General features: G+C 37.0%; 1 long non-coding RNA gene across 5 annotated transcripts; it reads right to left on the bottom strand.

The window, feature by feature from the left end:
• Window positions 1-694: 694 nt before the first annotated feature.
• LOC308072167 lies at window positions 695-9169 on the bottom strand. 5 transcript variants are annotated; one of them, XR_013931555.1, is made up of 4 exons: window positions 7999-9169; window positions 3884-4220; window positions 1568-1910; window positions 695-1349 (listed from the first exon to the last, which is right to left on the bottom strand). It is a non-coding gene; the product is annotated as an uncharacterized lncRNA (long non-coding RNA). The 5 variants fall into 5 exon arrangements; XR_013931556.1 differs by having other exon boundaries at window positions 695-1331; XR_013931557.1 differs by having other exon boundaries at window positions 695-1910; window positions 7999-8662; window positions 8881-9169.
• Window positions 9170-17650: the final 8481 nt, after the last annotated feature.

Here is a 17650-nt window from a genome sequence, read left to right as displayed (position 1 = left end):
GACTTTTTTTACACGCGAGAATTTTTAAACGTGAGATTTGTTTTACCCGTGAGACATTTTTTACCTGTGAGACTATTTTACCCGTTAGAGTTTTTACCCATGAGATTTCTTTACCCGTCAGACTTTTTTGACTCCTCAGGCTTTTTTTCCCGTGAGACATTTTTTCCCTATGGGACTTTTAACCTCTGAGACTTTGTTTTCTTACCCGTCAGATGTTTTTTTACCCGAGAGACTTTTTTTACATGTGAGACTTTTTACCCATGACTTCTTTTACCCGTGAGACTTTTTTTTCCCGTGAGACTTTTTTTACCTGTGAGACTTTTTACCCATGAGAATTTTTACCCGTGAGACTATTTTTACCTGTGAGACTTTTCACGCATGAGACTTTTAACCATGAGACTTTTTTTACCTGTGAGGATTTTTACCCATGAGAATTTTTTCCCGTGAGACTTTTTTTACCTTTGAGATTTTTTTTACCTGTCAGACTTTTTTTACACGTCAGATATTTTTACCATGAAAATATTTACCCATCAGACGTTTTCCCCGGGAGACTTTTTTTACCCATGAGAATTTTTACCCTTGAGGCTTTTTACCCATGAGAATTTTTACCCGTGAGACTATTTTTACATGTGAGACTTTTCACCCATGAGACTTTTAACCATGAGACTTTTTTTACCTGTGAGACTTTTTTTACCCATGAGAATTTTTCCACCTCTGAGAGTTTTTTTACCCGTAAGACTTCTCTAACGATGAGACTTTTTTTACACGCGAGAATTTTTAAACGTGAGATTTGTTTTACCCGTGAGATATTTTTTACCTGTGAGACTATTTTACCCGTATTGAGTTTTTACCCATGAGATTTCTTTACCCGTCAGACTTTTTTGACTCATCAGGCTTTTTTTCCCGTGAGACATTTTTTACCTATGGGACTTTTAACCTCTGAGACTTTGTTTCTTTACCCGTCAGATGTTTTTTCACCCGTGAGACTTTTTTTACCCGTGAGACTTTTTTTACCTGTGTGACATTTTTCCCATGAGAATTTTTCCACCTCTGAGAGTTTTTTTACCCGAAAGACTTCTCTAACCATGAGACTTTTTTTACACGCGAGAATTTTTAAACGTGAGATTTGTTTTACCCGTGAGACATTTTTTACCTGTGAGACTATTTTACCCGTTAGAGTTTTTACCCATGAGATTTCTTTACCCGTCAGACTTTTTTGACTCATCAGGCTTTTTTTCCCGTGAGACCTTTTTTACCTATGGGACTTTTAACCTCTGAGACTTTGTTTTTTTAACCTTCAGATGTTTTTTTACCCGTGAGACTTTTTTTACCTGTGAGACTTTTTTTGCCTGTGAGACTTTTTTTACACGTCAGACTTCTTTTTACACGTCAGATATTTTTACCATGAAAATATTTACCCGTAAGACTTTTTCCCCGGGAGACTTTATTTACCCATGAGTATTTTTACCCTTGAGGCTTTTTACCCATGAGAATTTTTACCCGTGAGACTATTTTTACATGTGAGACTTTTCACCCATGAGACTTTTAACCATGAGACTTTTTTTACCTGCGAGACTTTTTACCCATGAGAATTTTTCCACCTCTGAGAGTTTTTTTACCCGTAAGACTTCTCTAACCATGAGACTTTTTTTACACGCGAGAATTTTTAAACGTGAGATTTATTTTACCCGTGAGACATTTTTTACCTGTGAGACTATTTTACCCGTTAGAGTTTTTACCCATGAGATTTCTTTACCCGTCAGACTTTTTTGAATCATCAGGCTTTTTTTCCCGTGAGACATTTTTTACCTAAGGGACTTTTACCCTATGAGACTTTGTTTTTTTACCCGTCAGAATTTTTTTAACGCGTGAGACTTTTTTTACCTGTGAGACTTATTTTACCCCTGAGACTTATTTCACCCCTGAGACTTTTTACCTGCGGTAATTTTTTACCCATGAGACTTTTTCTACCTGTGAGACTTTTCTACATGCTAGACTTTTTACCCGAATCTTTTTTTACCTCTGAGACTTTTTTTACCTATGACTTTTTTTACCCGTCATACTTTTTTCCTGTGAGACATTTTTTACCTATGGGACTTTTTCTACCTGTGAGACTTTCTACCCGTCAGATGTTTTTTAACCCGTGAGACTTTTTTTACCTGTGAGACTTATTTTACCCCTGAGACTTATTTTACCCCTGAGACTTTTTACCTGCGGGAATTTTTTACCCATGAGACTTTTTCTACCTGTGAGACTTTTCTACCTGCTAGACTTTTTACCCGAATCTTTTTTTACCTCTGAGACTTTTTTTACCTGTGACACTTTTTTACCCATGACTTTTTTTACCCGTCAGACTTTTTTCCCGTGAGACATTTTTTACCTATGGGACTTTCTACCTCTGAGACTTTTTACCCATCAGATGTTTTTTAACCCGTGAAACTTATTTTACCCCTGAGACTTATTTTACCCCTGAGACTTATTTTACCCCTGAGACTTTTTACCTGTGAGACTTATTTTACCCCTGAGACTTATTTTACCCCAGAGACTTTTTACCTGCGGGAATTTTTTACCCATGAGACTTTTTCTACCTGTGCGACTTTTCTACCTCTGAGACTTTTTACCCGAATCTTTTTTTACCTCTGAGACTTTTTCTACCTGTGACACTTTTCTACCTGCTAGACTTCTTACCCGAATCTTTTTTTACCTCTGAGACTTTTTTTAGCTGTGAGACTTTTTACCCGTCAGATGTTTTTTAAACCGTGAGACTTTTTTTAACTTTGAGACTTATTTTACCCCTGAGACTTTTTACCTGCGGGAATTTTTTACCCATGAGAATTTTTCTACCTGTGAGACTTTTCTACCTGCTAGACTTTTTACCCGAATCTTTTTTTACCTCTGAGACTTTTTCTACCTGTGACACTTTTCTACCTGCTAGACTTCTTACCCGAATCTTTTTTTACCTCTGAGACTTTTTTTAGCTGTGAGACTTTTTACCCGTCAGATGTTTTTTAAACCGTGAGACTTTTTTTACCTGTGAGACTTATTTTACCCCTGAGACTTATTTTACCCCTGAGACTTTTTACCTGCGGGAATTTTTTACCCATGAGACTTTTTCTACCTGTGAGACTTTTCTACCTGCTAGACTTTTTACCCGAACCTTTTTTTACCTCTGAGACTTTTTTTACCTGTGAGACATTTTTTACCCATGAGACTTATTTTACCCCTGAGACTTTTTACCTGCGGGAATTTTTTACCCATGAGACTTTTTCTACCTGTGAGACTTTTATACCTGCTAGACTTTTTACCTGAATCTTTTTTTACCTCTGAGACTGTTTTTACCTGTGAGACTGTTTTTACCCATGACTTCTTTTACCCGTGAGACTTTTTTTTCCCGTGAGACTTTTTTTACCTGTGAGACTTTTTACCCATGAGAATTTTTACCCGTGAGACTATTTTTACCTGTGAGACTTTTCACGCATGAGACTTTTAACCATGAGACTTTTTTTACCTGTGAGGATTTTTACCCATGAGAATTTTTACCCGTGAGACTATTTTTACCTGTGAGACTTTTCACGCATGAGACTTTTAACCATGAGACTTTTTTTACCTGTGAGGATTTTTACCCATGAGAATTTTTTCCCGTGAGACTTTTTTTACCTTTGAGATTTTTTTTACCTGTCAGACTTTTTTTACACGTCAGATATTTTTACCATGAAAATATTTACCCATCAGACGTTTTCCCCGGGAGACTTTTTTTACCCATGAGAATTTTTACCCTTGAGGCTTTTTACCCATGAGAATTTTTACCCGTGAGACTATTTTTACATGTGAGACTTTTCACCCATGAGACTTTTAACCATGAGACTTTTTTTACCTGTGAGACTTTTTTTACCCATGAGAATTTTTCCACCTCTGAGAGTTTTTTTACCCGTAAGACTTCTCTAACGATGAGACTTTTTTTACACGCGAGAATTTTTAAACGTGAGATTTGTTTTACCCGTGAGACATTTTTTACCTGTGAGACTATTTTACCCGTATTGAGTTTTTACCCATGAGATTTCTTTACCCGTCAGACTTTTTTGACTCATCAGGCTTTTTTTCCCGTGAGACATTTTTTACCTATGGGACTTTTAACCTCTGAGACTTTGTTTCTTTACCCGTCAGATGTTTTTTCACCCGTGAGACTTTTTTTACCCCTGAGACTTATTTTACCCCTGAGACTTATTTCACCCCTGAGACTTTTTACCTGCGGGAATTTTTTACCCATGAGACTTTTTCTACCTGTGAGACTTTTCTACCTGCTAGACTTTTTACCCGAATCTTTTTTTACCTCTGAGACTGTTTTTACCTGTGAGACTTTTTTTACCCCTGACTTTCTTGACCCGTCAGACTTTTTTCCCGTGAGACATTTTTTACCTATGGGACTTTTTACCTCTGAGACTTTTTACCCATCAGATGTTTTTTAACCGGTGAAACTTATTTTACCCCTGAGACTTATTTTACCCCTGAGACTTATTTCACCCCTGAGACTTTTTACCTGCGGGAATTTTTTACCCATGAGACTTTTTCTACCTGTGAGACTTTTCTACCTGCTAGACTTTTTACCCGAATCTTTTTTTACCTCTGAGACTTTTTTTACCTGTGACACTTTTTTACCCATGACTTTTTTTACCCGTCAGACTTTTTTCCCGTGAGACATTTTTTAGCTATGGGACTTTCTACCTCTGAGACTTTTTACCCATCAGATGTTTTTTAACCCGTGAAACTTATTTTACCCCTGAGACTTATTTTACCCCTGAGACTTATTTTACCCCTGAGACTTTTTACCTGCGGGAATTTTTTACCCATGAGACTTTTTCTACCTGTGAGACTTTTCTACCTCCTAGACTTTTTACCCGAATCTTTTTTTACCTGTGAGACTTTTTTTACCTTTGATACATTTTTTACCCATGAGACTTATTTTACCCCTGAGACTTTTTACCTGCGAGAATTTTTTACCCATGAGACTTTTTCTACCTGTGAGACTTTTATACCTGCTAGACTTTTTACCCGAATCTTTTTTTACCTCTGAGCCTTTTTTTACCTCTGAGACTTTTTTTACCTTTGAGACATTTTTTACCCATGAGACTTATTTTACCCCTGAGACTTATTTTACCCCTGAGACTTTTTACCTGCGAGAATTTTTTACCCATGAGACTTTTTCTACCTGTGAGACTTTTATACCTGCTAGACTTTTTACCCGAATCTTTTTTTACCTCTGAGACTTTTTTTACCTCTGAGACTTTTTTTACCTGTGAGACATTTTTTACCCATGAGACTTATTTTACCCCTGAGACTTTTTACCTGCGGGAATTTTTTACCCATGAGACTTTTTCTACCTGTGAGACTTTTATACCTGCTAGACTTTTTACCCGAATCTTTTTTTACCTCTCAGACTGTTTTTACCTGTGAGACTTTTTTTACCCATGACTTTCTTTACCCGTCAGATGTTTTTTCCCCTGAGACATTTTTTACCTATGGGACTTTTTACCTCTGAGACTTTTTACCCGTCAGATGTTTTTTAACCCGTGAGACTTTTTTTACCTGTGAGACTTATTTTACCCCTGAGACTTATTTTACCCCTGAGACTTTTTACCTGCGGGAATTTTTTACCCATGAGACTTTGTCTACCTGTGAGACTTTTCTACCTGCTAGACTTTTTACCCGAATCTTTTTTTACCTCTGAGACTTTTTTTACCTGTGAGACTTTTTTTACCTGTGACATATTTTTTACCTATGAGACTTATTTTACCCCTGAGACTTATTTTACCCCTGAGACTTTTTACCTGCGCGAATTTTTTACCCATGAGACTTTTTCTACCTGTGCGACTTTTCAACCTGCTAGACTCTTTACCCGAATCTTTTTTTACCTCTGAGGCTTCTTTTACCTGTGAGACTTTTTTTACCCATGACTTTTTTTACCCGTCAGACTTTTTTCACGTGAGACATTTTTTACCTATGGGACTTTTTACCTCTGAGACTTTTTACCTGTCAGATGTTTTTTAAGCCGTGAGACTTTTTTTACCTGTGAGACTTATTTTACCCCTGAGAGTTATTTTACCCCTGAGACTTTTTACCTGCGCGAATTTTTTACCCATGAGACTTTTTCTACCTGTGCGACTTTTCAACCTGCTAGACTCTTTACCCGAATCTTTTTTTACCTCTGAGGCTTCTTTTACCTGTGAGACTTTTTTTACCCATGACTTTTTTTACCCGTCAGACTTTTTTCACGTGAGACATTTTTTACCTATGGGACTTTTTACCTCTGAGACTTTTTACCCGTCAGATGTTTTTTAACCCGTGAGACTTTTTTTACCTGTGAGACTTATTTTACCCCTGAGACTTATTTTACCCATGAGACTTTTTACCTGCGGGAATTTTTTACCCATGAGACTTTTTCTACCTGTGAGACTTTTCTACCTGCTAGACTTTTTACCCGAATCTTTTTTTACCTCTGAGACTTTTTTTACCTGTGACACTTTTTTACCCATGACTTTTTTTACCCGTCAGACTTTTTTCCCGTGAGACATTTTTTACCTATGGGACTTTCTACCTCTGAGACTTTTTACCCATCAGATGTTTTTTAACCCGTGAAACTTATTTTACCCCTGAGACTTATTTTACCCCTGAGACTTATTTTACCCCTGAGACTTTTTACATGTGAGACTTATTTTACCCCTGAGACTTATTTTACCCCTGAGACTTTTTACCTGCGGGAATTTTTTACCCATGAGACTTTTTCTACCTGTGCGACTTTTCTACCTCTGAGACTTTTTACCCGAATCTTTTTTTACCTCTGAGACTTTTTCTACCTGTGACACTTTTCTACCTGCTAGACTTCTTACCCGAATCTTTTTTTACCTCTGAGACTTTTTTTAGCTGTGAGACTTTTTACCCGTCAGATGTTTTTTAAACCGTGAGACTTTTTTTACCTGTGAGACTTATTTTACCCCTGAGACTTATTTTACCCCTGAGACTTTTTACCTGCGGGAATTTTTTACCCATGAGAATTTTTCTACCTGTGAGACTTTTCTACCTGCTAGACTTTTTACCCGAATCTTTTTTTACCTCTGAGACTTTTTCTACCTGTGACACTTTTCTACCTGCTAGACTTCTTACCCGAATCTTTTTTTACCTCTGAGACTTTTTTTAGCTGTGAGACTTTTTACCCGTCAGATGTTTTTTAAACCGTGAGACTTTTTTTAACTGTGAGACTTATTTTACCCCTGAGACTTATTTTACCCCTGAGACTTTTTACCTGCGGGAATTTTTTACCCATGAGACTTTTTCTACCTGTGAGACTTTTCTACCTGCTAGACTTTTTACCTGAACCTTTTTTTACCTCTGAGACTTTTTTTACCTGTGAGACATTTTTTACCCATGAGACTTATTTTACCCCTGAGACTTTTTACCTGCGGGAATTTTTTACCCATGAGACTTTTTCTACCTGTGAGACTTTTATACCTGCTAGACTTTTTACCCGAATCTTTTTTTACCTCTGAGACTGTTTTTACCTGTGAGACTGTTTTTACCCATGACTTCTTTTACCCGTGAGACTTTTTTTTCCCGTGAGACTTTTTTTACCTGTGAGACTTTTTACCCATGAGAATTTTTACCCGTGAGACTATTTTTACCTGTGAGACTTTTCACGCATGAGACTTTTAACCATGAGACTTTTTTTACCTGTGAGGATTTTTACCCATGAGAATTTTTTCCCGTGAGACTTTTTTTACCTTTGAGATTTTTTTTACCTGTCAGACTTTTTTTACACGTCAGATATTTTTACCATGAAAATATTTACCCATCAGACGTTTTCCCCGGGAGACTTTTTTTACCCATGAGAATTTTTACCCTTGAGGCTTTTTACCCATGAGAATTTTTACCCGTGAGACTATTTTTACATGTGAGACTTTTCACCCATGAGACTTTTAACCATGAGACTTTTTTTACCTGTGAGACTTTTTTTACCCATGAGAATTTTTCCACCTCTGAGAGTTTTTTTACCCGTAAGACTTCTCTAACGATGAGACTTTTTTTACACGCGAGAATTTTTAAACGTGAGATTTATTTTACCCGTGAGACATTTTTTACCTGTGAGACTATTTTACCCGTATTGAGTTTTTACCCATGAGATTTCTTTACCCGTCAGACTTTTTTGACTCATCAGGCTTTTTTTCCCGTGAGACATTTTTTACCTATGGGACTTTTAACCTCTGAGACTTTGTTTCTTTACCCGTCAGATGTTTTTTCACCCGTGAGACTTTTTTTACCCGTGAGACTTTTTTTACCTGTGTGACATTTTTCCCATGAGAATTTTTCCACCTCTGAGAGTTTTTTTACCCGAAAGACTTCTCTAACCATGAGACTTTTTTTACACGCGAGAATTTTTAAACGTGAGATTTGTTTTACCCGTGAGACATTTTTTACCTGTGAGACTATTTTACCCGTTAGAGTTTTTACCCATGAGATTTCTTTACCCGTCAGACTTTTTTGACTCATCAGGCTTTTTTTCCCGTGAGACCTTTTTTACCTATGGGACTTTTAACCTCTGAGACTTTGTTTTTTTAACCTTCAGATGTTTTTTTACCCGTGAGACTTTTTTTACCTGTGAGACTTTTTTTGCCTGTGAGACTTTTTTTACACGTCAGACTTCTTTTTACACGTCAGATATTTTTACCATGAAAATATTTACCCGTAAGACTTTTTCCCCGGGAGACTTTATTTACCCATGAGTATTTTTACCCTTGAGGCTTTTTACCCATGAGAATTTTTACCCGTGAGACTATTTTTACATGTGAGACTTTTCACCCATGAGACTTTTAACCATGAGACTTTTTTTACCTGCGAGACTTTTTACCCATGAGAATTTTTCCACCTCTGAGAGTTTTTTTACCCGTAAGACTTCTCTAACCATGAGACTTTTTTTACACGCGAGAATTTTTAAACGTGAGATTTATTTTACCCGTGAGACATTTTTTACCTGTGAGACTATTTTACCCGTTAGAGTTTTTACCCATGAGATTTCTTTACCCGTCAGACTTTTTTGAATCATCAGGCTTTTTTTCCCGTGAGACATTTTTTACCTAAGGGACTTTTACCCTATGAGACTTTGTTTTTTTACCCGTCAGAATTTTTTTAACGCGTGAGACTTTTTTTACCCCTGAGACTTATTTTACCCCTGAGACTTATTTCACCCCTGAGACTTTTTACCTGCGGTAATTTTTTACCCATGAGACTTTTTCTACCTGTGAGACTTTTCTACATGCTAGACTTTTTACCCGAATCTTTTTTTACCTCTGAGACTTTTTTTACCTGTGAGACTTTTTTTACCTATGACTTTTTTTACCCGTCATACTTTTTTCCTGTGAGACATTTTTTACCTATGGGACTTTTTCTACCTGTGAGACTTTCTACCCGTCAGATGTTTTTTAACCCGTGAGACTTTTTTTACCTGTGAGACTTATTTTACCCCTGAGACTTATTTTACCCCTGAGACTTTTTACCTGTGGGAATTTTTTACCCATGAGACTTTTTCTACCTGTGAGACTTTTCTACCTGCTAGACTTTTTACCCGAATCTTTTTTTACCTCTGAGACTGTTTTTACCTGTGAGACTTTTTTTACCCATGACTTTTTTTACCCGTCAGACTTTTTTCCCGTGAGACATTTTTTACCTATGGGACTTTTTACCTCTGAGACTTTTTACCCGTCAGATGTTTTTTAACCCGTGAGACTTTTTTTACCTGTGAGACTTATTTTACCCCTGAGACTTATTTTCCCCCTGAGACTTTTTACCTGCGGGAAATTTTTACCCATGAGACTTTTTCTACCTGTGAGACTTTTCTACCTGCTAGACTTTTTACCCGATTCTTTTTTTACCTCTGAGACTTTTTTTACCTGTGACACTTTTTTTACCCATGACTTTTTTTACCCGTCAGACTTTTTTCCCGTGAGACATTTTTTAGCTATGGGACTTTTTACCTCTGAGACTTTTTACCCGTCAGATGTTTTTTAACCCGTGAAACTTATTTTACCCCTGAGACTTATTTTACCCCTGAGACTTATTTTACCCCTGAGACTTTTTACCTGCAGGAATTTTTTACCCATGAGACTTTTTCTACCTGTGCGACTTTTCAACCTGCTAGACTCTTTACCCGAATCTTTTTTTACCTCTGAGGCTTCTTTTACCTGTGAGACTTTTTTTACCCATGACTTTTTTTACCCGTCAGACTTTTTTCACGTGAGACATTTTTTACCTATGGGACTTTTTACCTCTGAGACTTTTTACCTGTCAGATGTTTTTTAAGCCGTGAGACTTTTTTTACCTGTGAGACTTATTTTACCCCTGAGACTTATTTTACCCCTGAGACTTTTTACCTGCGCGAATTTTTTACCCATGAGACTTTTTCTACCTGTGCGACTTTTCAACCTGCTAGACTCTTTACCCGAATCTTTTCTTACCTCTGAGGCTTCTTTTACCTGTGAGACTTTTTTTACCCATGACTTTTTTAACCCGTCAGACTTTTTTCACGTGAGACATTTTTTACCTATGGGACTTTTAACCTCTGAGACTTTTTACCCGTCAGATGTTTTTTAACCCGTGAGACTTTTTTTACCTGTGAGACTTATTTTACCCCTGAGACTTATTTTACCCATGAGACTTTTTACCTGCGGGAATTTTTTACCCATGAGACTTTTTCTACCTGTGAGACTTTTCTACCTGCTAGACTTTTTACCCGAATCTTTTTTTACCTCTGAGACTTTTTTTACCTGTGAGACTTTTTTTACCTGTGACACATTTTTTACCCATGAGACTTATTTTACCCCTGAGACTTATTTTACCCATGAGACTTTTTACCTGCGTGAATTTTTTACCCATGAGACTTTTTCTACCTGTGAGACTTTTCTACCTGCTAGACTTTTTACCCGAATCTTTTTTTACCTCTGAGACTTTTTTTACCCATGACTTTTTTTTTCGCGTCAGACTTTTTTCCCGTGAGACATTTTTTACATATGGGACTTTTTACCTCTGAGACTTTTTACCCGTCAAATGTTTTTTAACCCGTGAGACTTTTTTTATCTGTGAAACTTATTTTACCCCTGAGACTTATTTTACCCCTGAGATTTTTACATGCGGGAATTTTTTCCCATGAGACTTTTTCTACCTGTGAGACTTTTCTACCTGCTAGACTTTTACCCGAATCTTTTTTTACCTCTTTGACGTTTTTTACCTGTGAGACTTTTTTTACCTGTGACATATTTTTTACCCATGAGACTTATTTTACCCCTGAGACTTATTTTACCCCTGAGACTTTTTACCTGCGGTAATTTTTTACCCATGAGACTTTTTCTACCTGTGAGACTTTTCTACCTGCTAGACTTTTTACCCGAATCTTTTTTTACCTCTGAGACTGTTTTTACCTGTGAGACTTTTTTTACCCATGACTTTCTTGACCCGTCAGACTTTTTTCCCGTGAGACATTTTTTACCTATGGGACTTTTTACCTCTGAGACTTTTTACCCATCAGATGTTTTTTAACCGGTGAAACTTATTTTACCCCTGAGACTTATTTTACCCCTGAGACTTATTTCACCCCTGAGACTTTTTACCTGCGGGAATTTTTTACCCATGAGACTTTTTCTACCTGTGAGACTTTTCTACCTGCTAGACTTTTTACCCGAATCTTTTTTTACCTCTGAGACTTTTTTTACCTGTGACACTTTTTTACCCATGACTTTTTTTACCCGTCAGACTTTTTTCCCGTGAGACATTTTTTACCTATCGGACTTTCTACCTCTGAGACTTTTTACCCATCAGATGTTTTTTAACCCTTGAAACTTATTTTACCCCTGAGACTTATTTTACCCCTGAGACTTATTTTACCCCTGAGACTTTTTACCTGTGAGACTTATTTTACCCCTGAGACTTATTTTACCCCTGAGACTTTTTACCTGCGGGAATTTTTTACCCATGAGACTTTTTCTACCTGTGCGACTTTTCTACCTCTGAGACTTTTTACCCGAATCTTTTTTTACCTCTGAGACTTTTTCTACCTGTGACACTTTTCTACCTGCTAGACTTCTTACCCGAATCTTTTTTTACCTCTGAGACTGTTTTTACCTGTGAGACTTTTTTTACCCATGACTTTCTTTACCCGTCAGATGTTTTTTCCCCTGAGACATTTTTTACCTATGGGACTTTTTACCTCTGAGACTTTTTACCCGTCAGATGTTTTTTAACCCGTGAGACTTTTTTTACCTGTGAGACTTTTTTTACCCCTGAGACTTATTTTACCCCTGAGACTTATTTTACCCCTGAGACTTTTTACCTGCGGGAATTTTTTACCCATGAGACTTTTTCTACCTGTGAGACTTTTCTACCTGCTAGACTTTTTACCCGAATCTTTTTTTACCTCTGAGACTTTTTCTACCTGTGACACTTTTCTACCTGCTAGACCTTTTACCCAAATCTTTTTTTACCTCTGAGACATTTTTTACCTGTGAGACTTTTTTTACCTGTGAGACATTTTTTACCCATGAGAGTTATTTTACCCCTGAGACATTTTTAACCCATGAGACTTATTTTACCCGTGAGACTTTTTACCTGCGGGAATTTTTTACCCATGAGACTTTTTCTACCTGTGAGACTTTTCTACCTGCTAGACTTTTTACCCGAATCTTTTTTTACCTCTGAGACTTTTTCTACCTGTGACACTTTTCTACCTGCTAGACCTTTTACCCAAATCTTTTTTTACCTCTGAGACATTTTTTACCTGTGAGACTTTTTTTACCTGTGAGACATTTTTTACCCATGAGAGTTATTTTACCCCTGAGACATTTTTAACCCATGAGACTTATTTTCCCCCTGAGACTTTTTACCTGCGGGAAATTTTTACCCATGAGACTTTTTCTACCTGTGAGACTTTTCTACCTGCTAGACTTTTTACCCGATTCTTTTTTTACCTCTGAGACTTTTTTTACCTGTGACACTTTTTTTACCCATGACTTTTTTTACCCGTCAGACTTTTTTCCCGTGAGACATTTTTTAGCTATGGGACTTTTTACCTCTGAGACTTTTTACCCGTCAGATGTTTTTTAACCCGTGAAACTTATTTTACCCCTGAGACTTATTTTACCCCTGAGACTTATTTTACCCCTGAGACTTTTTACCTGCGGGAATTTTTTACCCATGAGACTTTTTCTACCTGTGAGACTTTTCTACCTGCTAGACTTTTTATCCGAATCTTTTTTTACCTCTGAGACTTTTTCTACCTGTGACACTTTTCTACCTGCTAGACTTTTTACCCGAATCTTTTTTTACCTCTGAGACTTTTTTTACCTGTGAGACTTTTTTTACCCATGAGACTTATTTTACCCATGAGACTTATTTTACACCTGAGACTTATTTTACCCGTGAGACTTTTTACCTGCGGGAATTTTTTACCCATGAGACTTTTTCTACCTGTGAGACTTTTCTACCTGCTAGACTTTTTACCCGAATCTTTTTTTACCTCTGAGACTGTTTTTACCTGTGAGACTTTTTTTACTCATGACTTTTTTTACCCGTCAGACTTTTTTCCCGTGAGACATTTTTTACCTATGGGACTTTTTCTACCTGTGAGACTTTTTACCCGTCAGATGTTTTTTAACCCGTGAGACTTTTTTTACCTGTGAGACTTATTTTACCCCTGAGACTTATTTTCCCCCTGAGACTTTTTACCTGCGGGAATTTTTTACCCATGAGACTTTTTCTACCTGTGAGACTTTTCTACCTGCTAGACTTTTTACCCGAATCTTTTTTTACCTCTGAGAATTTTTCTACCTGTGACACTTTTCTACCTGCTAGACCTTTTACCCAAATCTTTTTTTACCTCTGAGACTTTTTTTACCTGTGAGACTTTTTTTACCTGTGAGACATTTTTTACCCATGAGAGTTATTTTACCCCTGAGACTTTTTTTAACCATGAGACTTATTTTACCCCTGAGACTTTTTACCTGCGGTAATTTTTTACCCATGAGACTTTTTCTACCTGTGAGACTTTTCTACCTGCTAGACTTTTTACCCGAATCTTTTTTTACCTCTGAGACTGTTTTTACCTGTGAGACTTTTTTTACCCATGACTTTTTTTACCCGTCAGACTTTTTTCCCGTGAGACATTTTTTACCTATGGGACTTTTTCTACCTGTGAGACTTTCTACCCGTCAGATGTTTTTTAACCCGTGAGACTTTTTTTACCTGTGAGACTTATTTTACCCCTGAGACTTATTTTACCCCTGAGACTTATTTTACCCCTGAGACTTTTTACCTGCGGGAATTTTTTACCCATGAGACTTTTTCTACCTGTGAGACTTTTCTACCTGCTAGACTTTTTACCCGAATCTTTTTTTACCTCTGAGACTTTTTTTACCTGTGACACTTTTTTTACCGATGACTTTTTTAATCCGTCAGACTTTTTTCCCGTGAGACATTTTTTACCTCTGAGACTTTTTACCACTCAGATGTTTTTTAACCTGTGAGACTTTTTTTAACTGTGAGACTTATTTTCCCCCTGAGACTTTTTACCTGCGGGAAATTTTTACCCATGAGACTTTTTCTACCTGTGAGACTTTTCTACCTGCTAGACTTTTTACCCGATTCTTTTTTTACCTCTGAGACTTTTTTTACCTGTGACACTTTTTTTACCCATGACTTTTTTTACCCGTCAGACTTTTTTCCCGTGAGACATTTTTTAGCTATGGGACTTTTTACCTCTGAGACTTTTTACCCGTCAGATGTTTTTTAACCCGTGAAACTTATTTTACCCCTGAGACTTATTTTACCCCTGAGACTTATTTTACCCCTGAGACTTTTTACCTGCGGGAATTTTTTACCCATGAGACTTTTTCTACCTGTGAGACTTTTCTACCTGCTAGACTTGTTATCCGAATCTTTTTTTACCTCTGAGACTTTTTCTACCTGTGACACTTTTCTACCTGCTAGACTTTTTACCCGAATCTTTTTTTACCTCTGAGACTTTTTTTACCTGTGAGACTTTTTTTACCCATGAGACTTATTTTACCCCTGAGACTTATTTTACACCTGAGACTTATTTTACCCGTGAGACTTTTTACCTGCGGGAATTTTTTACCCATGAGACTTTTTCTACCTGTGAGACTTTTCTACCTGCTAGACTTTTTACCCGAATCTTTTTTTACCTCTGAGACTGTTTTTACCTGTGAGACTTTTTTTACTCATGACTTTTTTTACCCGTCAGACTTTTTTCCCGTGAGACATTTTGTACCTATGGGACTTTTTACCTCTGAGACTTTTTACCCGTCAGATGTTTTTTAACCCGTGAGACTTTTTTTACCTGTGAGACTTATTTTACCCCTGAGACTTATTTTACCCCTGAGACTTATTTCACCCCTGAGACTTTTTACCTGCGGGAATTTTTTACCCATGAGACTTTTTCTACCTGTGAGACTTTTCTACCTGCTAGACTTTTTACCCGAATCTTTTTTTACCTCTGAGACTTTTTCTACCTGTGACACTTTTCTACCTGCTAGACTTTTTACCCGAATCTTTTTTTACCTCTGAGACTTTTTTTACCTGTGAGACTTTTTTTACCCATGACTTTTTTTACCCGTCAGACTTTTTTCCCGTGAGACATTTTTTACCTCTGAGACTTTTTACCCGTCAGATGTTTTTTAACCCGTGAGACTTTTTTTACCTGTGAGACTTTTTTTACCCGTGAGACTTTTTTTACCCCTGAGACTTATTTTACCCCTGAGACTTTTTACCTGCAGGAAATTTTTACCCATGAGACTTTTTCTACCTGTGAGACTTTTCTACCTGCTAGACTTTTTACCCGAATCTTTTTTTACCTCTGAGACTGTTTTTACCTGTGAGACTTTTTTTACTCATGACTTTTTTTACCCGTCAGACTTTTTTCCCGTGAGACATTTTGTACCTATGGGACTTTTTACCTCTGAGACTTTTTACCCGTCAGATGTTTTTTAACCCGTGAGACTTTTTTTACCTGTGAGACTTATTTTACCCCTGAGACTTATTTTCCCCCTGAGACTTTTTACCTGCGGGAATTTTTTACCCATGAGACTTTTTCTACCTGTGAGACTTTTCTACCTGCTAGACTTTTTACCCGAATCTTTTTTTACCTCTGAGAATTTTTCTACCTGTGACACTTTTCTACCTGCTAGACCTTTTACCCAAATCTTTTTTTACCTCTGAGACTTTTTTTACCTGTGAGACATTTTTTACCCATGAGAGTTATTTTACCCCTGAGACTTTTTTTAACCATGAGACTTATTTTACCCCTGAGACTTTTTACCTGCGGTAATTTTTTACCCATGAGACTTTTTCTACCTGTGAGACTTTTCTACCTGCTAGACTTTTTACCCGAATCTTTTTTTACCTCTGAGACTGTTTTTACCTGTGAGACTTTTTTTACCCATGACTTTTTTTACCCGTCAGACTTTTTTCCCGTGAGACATTTTTTACCTATGGGACTTTTTCTACCTGTGAGACTTTCTACCCGTCAGATGTTTTTTAACCCGTGAGACTTTTTTTACCTGTGAGACTTATTTTACCCCTGAGACTTATTTTACCCCTGAGACTTATTTTACCCCTGAGACTTTTTACCTGCGGGAATTTTTTACCCATGAGACTTTTTTTACCTGTGACACTTTTTTTACCGATGACTTTTTTTATCCGTCAGACTTTTTTCCCGTGAGACATTTTTTACCTCTGAGACTTTTTACCACTCAGATGTTTTTTAACCCGTGAGACTTTTTTTACCCATGACTTTTTTTACCCGTCAGACTTTTTTCCCGTGAGACATTTTTTACCTATGGGACTTTCTACCTCTGAGACTTTTTACCCATCAGATGTTTTTTAACCCGTGAAACTTATTTTACCCCTGAGACTTATTTTACCCCTGAGACTTATTTTACCCCTGAGACTTTTTACCTGCGGGAATTTTTTACCCATGAGACTTTTTCTACCTGTGAGACTTTTCTACCTCCTAGACTTTTTACCCGAATCTTTTTTTACCTCTGAGACTTTTTTTACCTGTGAGACTTTTTTTACCTTTGATACATTTTTTACCCATGAGACTTATTTTACCCCTGAGACTTTTTACCTGCGAGAATTTTTTACCCATGAGACTTTTTCTACCTGTGAGACTTTTATACCTGCTAGACTTTTTACCCGAATCTTTTTTTACCTCTGAGACTGTTTTTACCTGTGAGACTTTTTTTACCCATGACTTTCTTTACCCGTCAGATGTTTTTTCCCCTGAGACATTTTTTACCTATGGGACTTTTTACCTCTGAGACTTTTTACCCGTCAGATGTTTTTTAACCCGTGAGACTTTTTTTACCTGTGAGACTTTTTTTACCCCTGAGACTTATTTTACCCCTGAGACTTATTTTACCCCTGAGACTTTTTACCTGCGGGAATTTTTTACCCATGAGACTTTTTCTGCCTGTGAGACTTTTCTACCTGCTAGACGTTTTACCCGAATCTTTTTTTACCTCTGAGACTTTTTTTACCCATGACTTTTTTTTTCGCGTCAGACTTTTTTCCCGTGAGACATTTTTTACATATGGGACTT

Source organism: Falco punctatus (assembly GCF_963210335.1).
Source record: "Falco punctatus genome assembly, chromosome: 12".
Classification (NCBI taxonomy): domain Eukaryota; kingdom Metazoa; phylum Chordata; class Aves; order Falconiformes; family Falconidae; genus Falco; species Falco punctatus.
The sequence above is the reverse complement of the archived record's forward strand: the minus strand, read 5'-3'. Positions and strand labels throughout refer to the sequence as shown.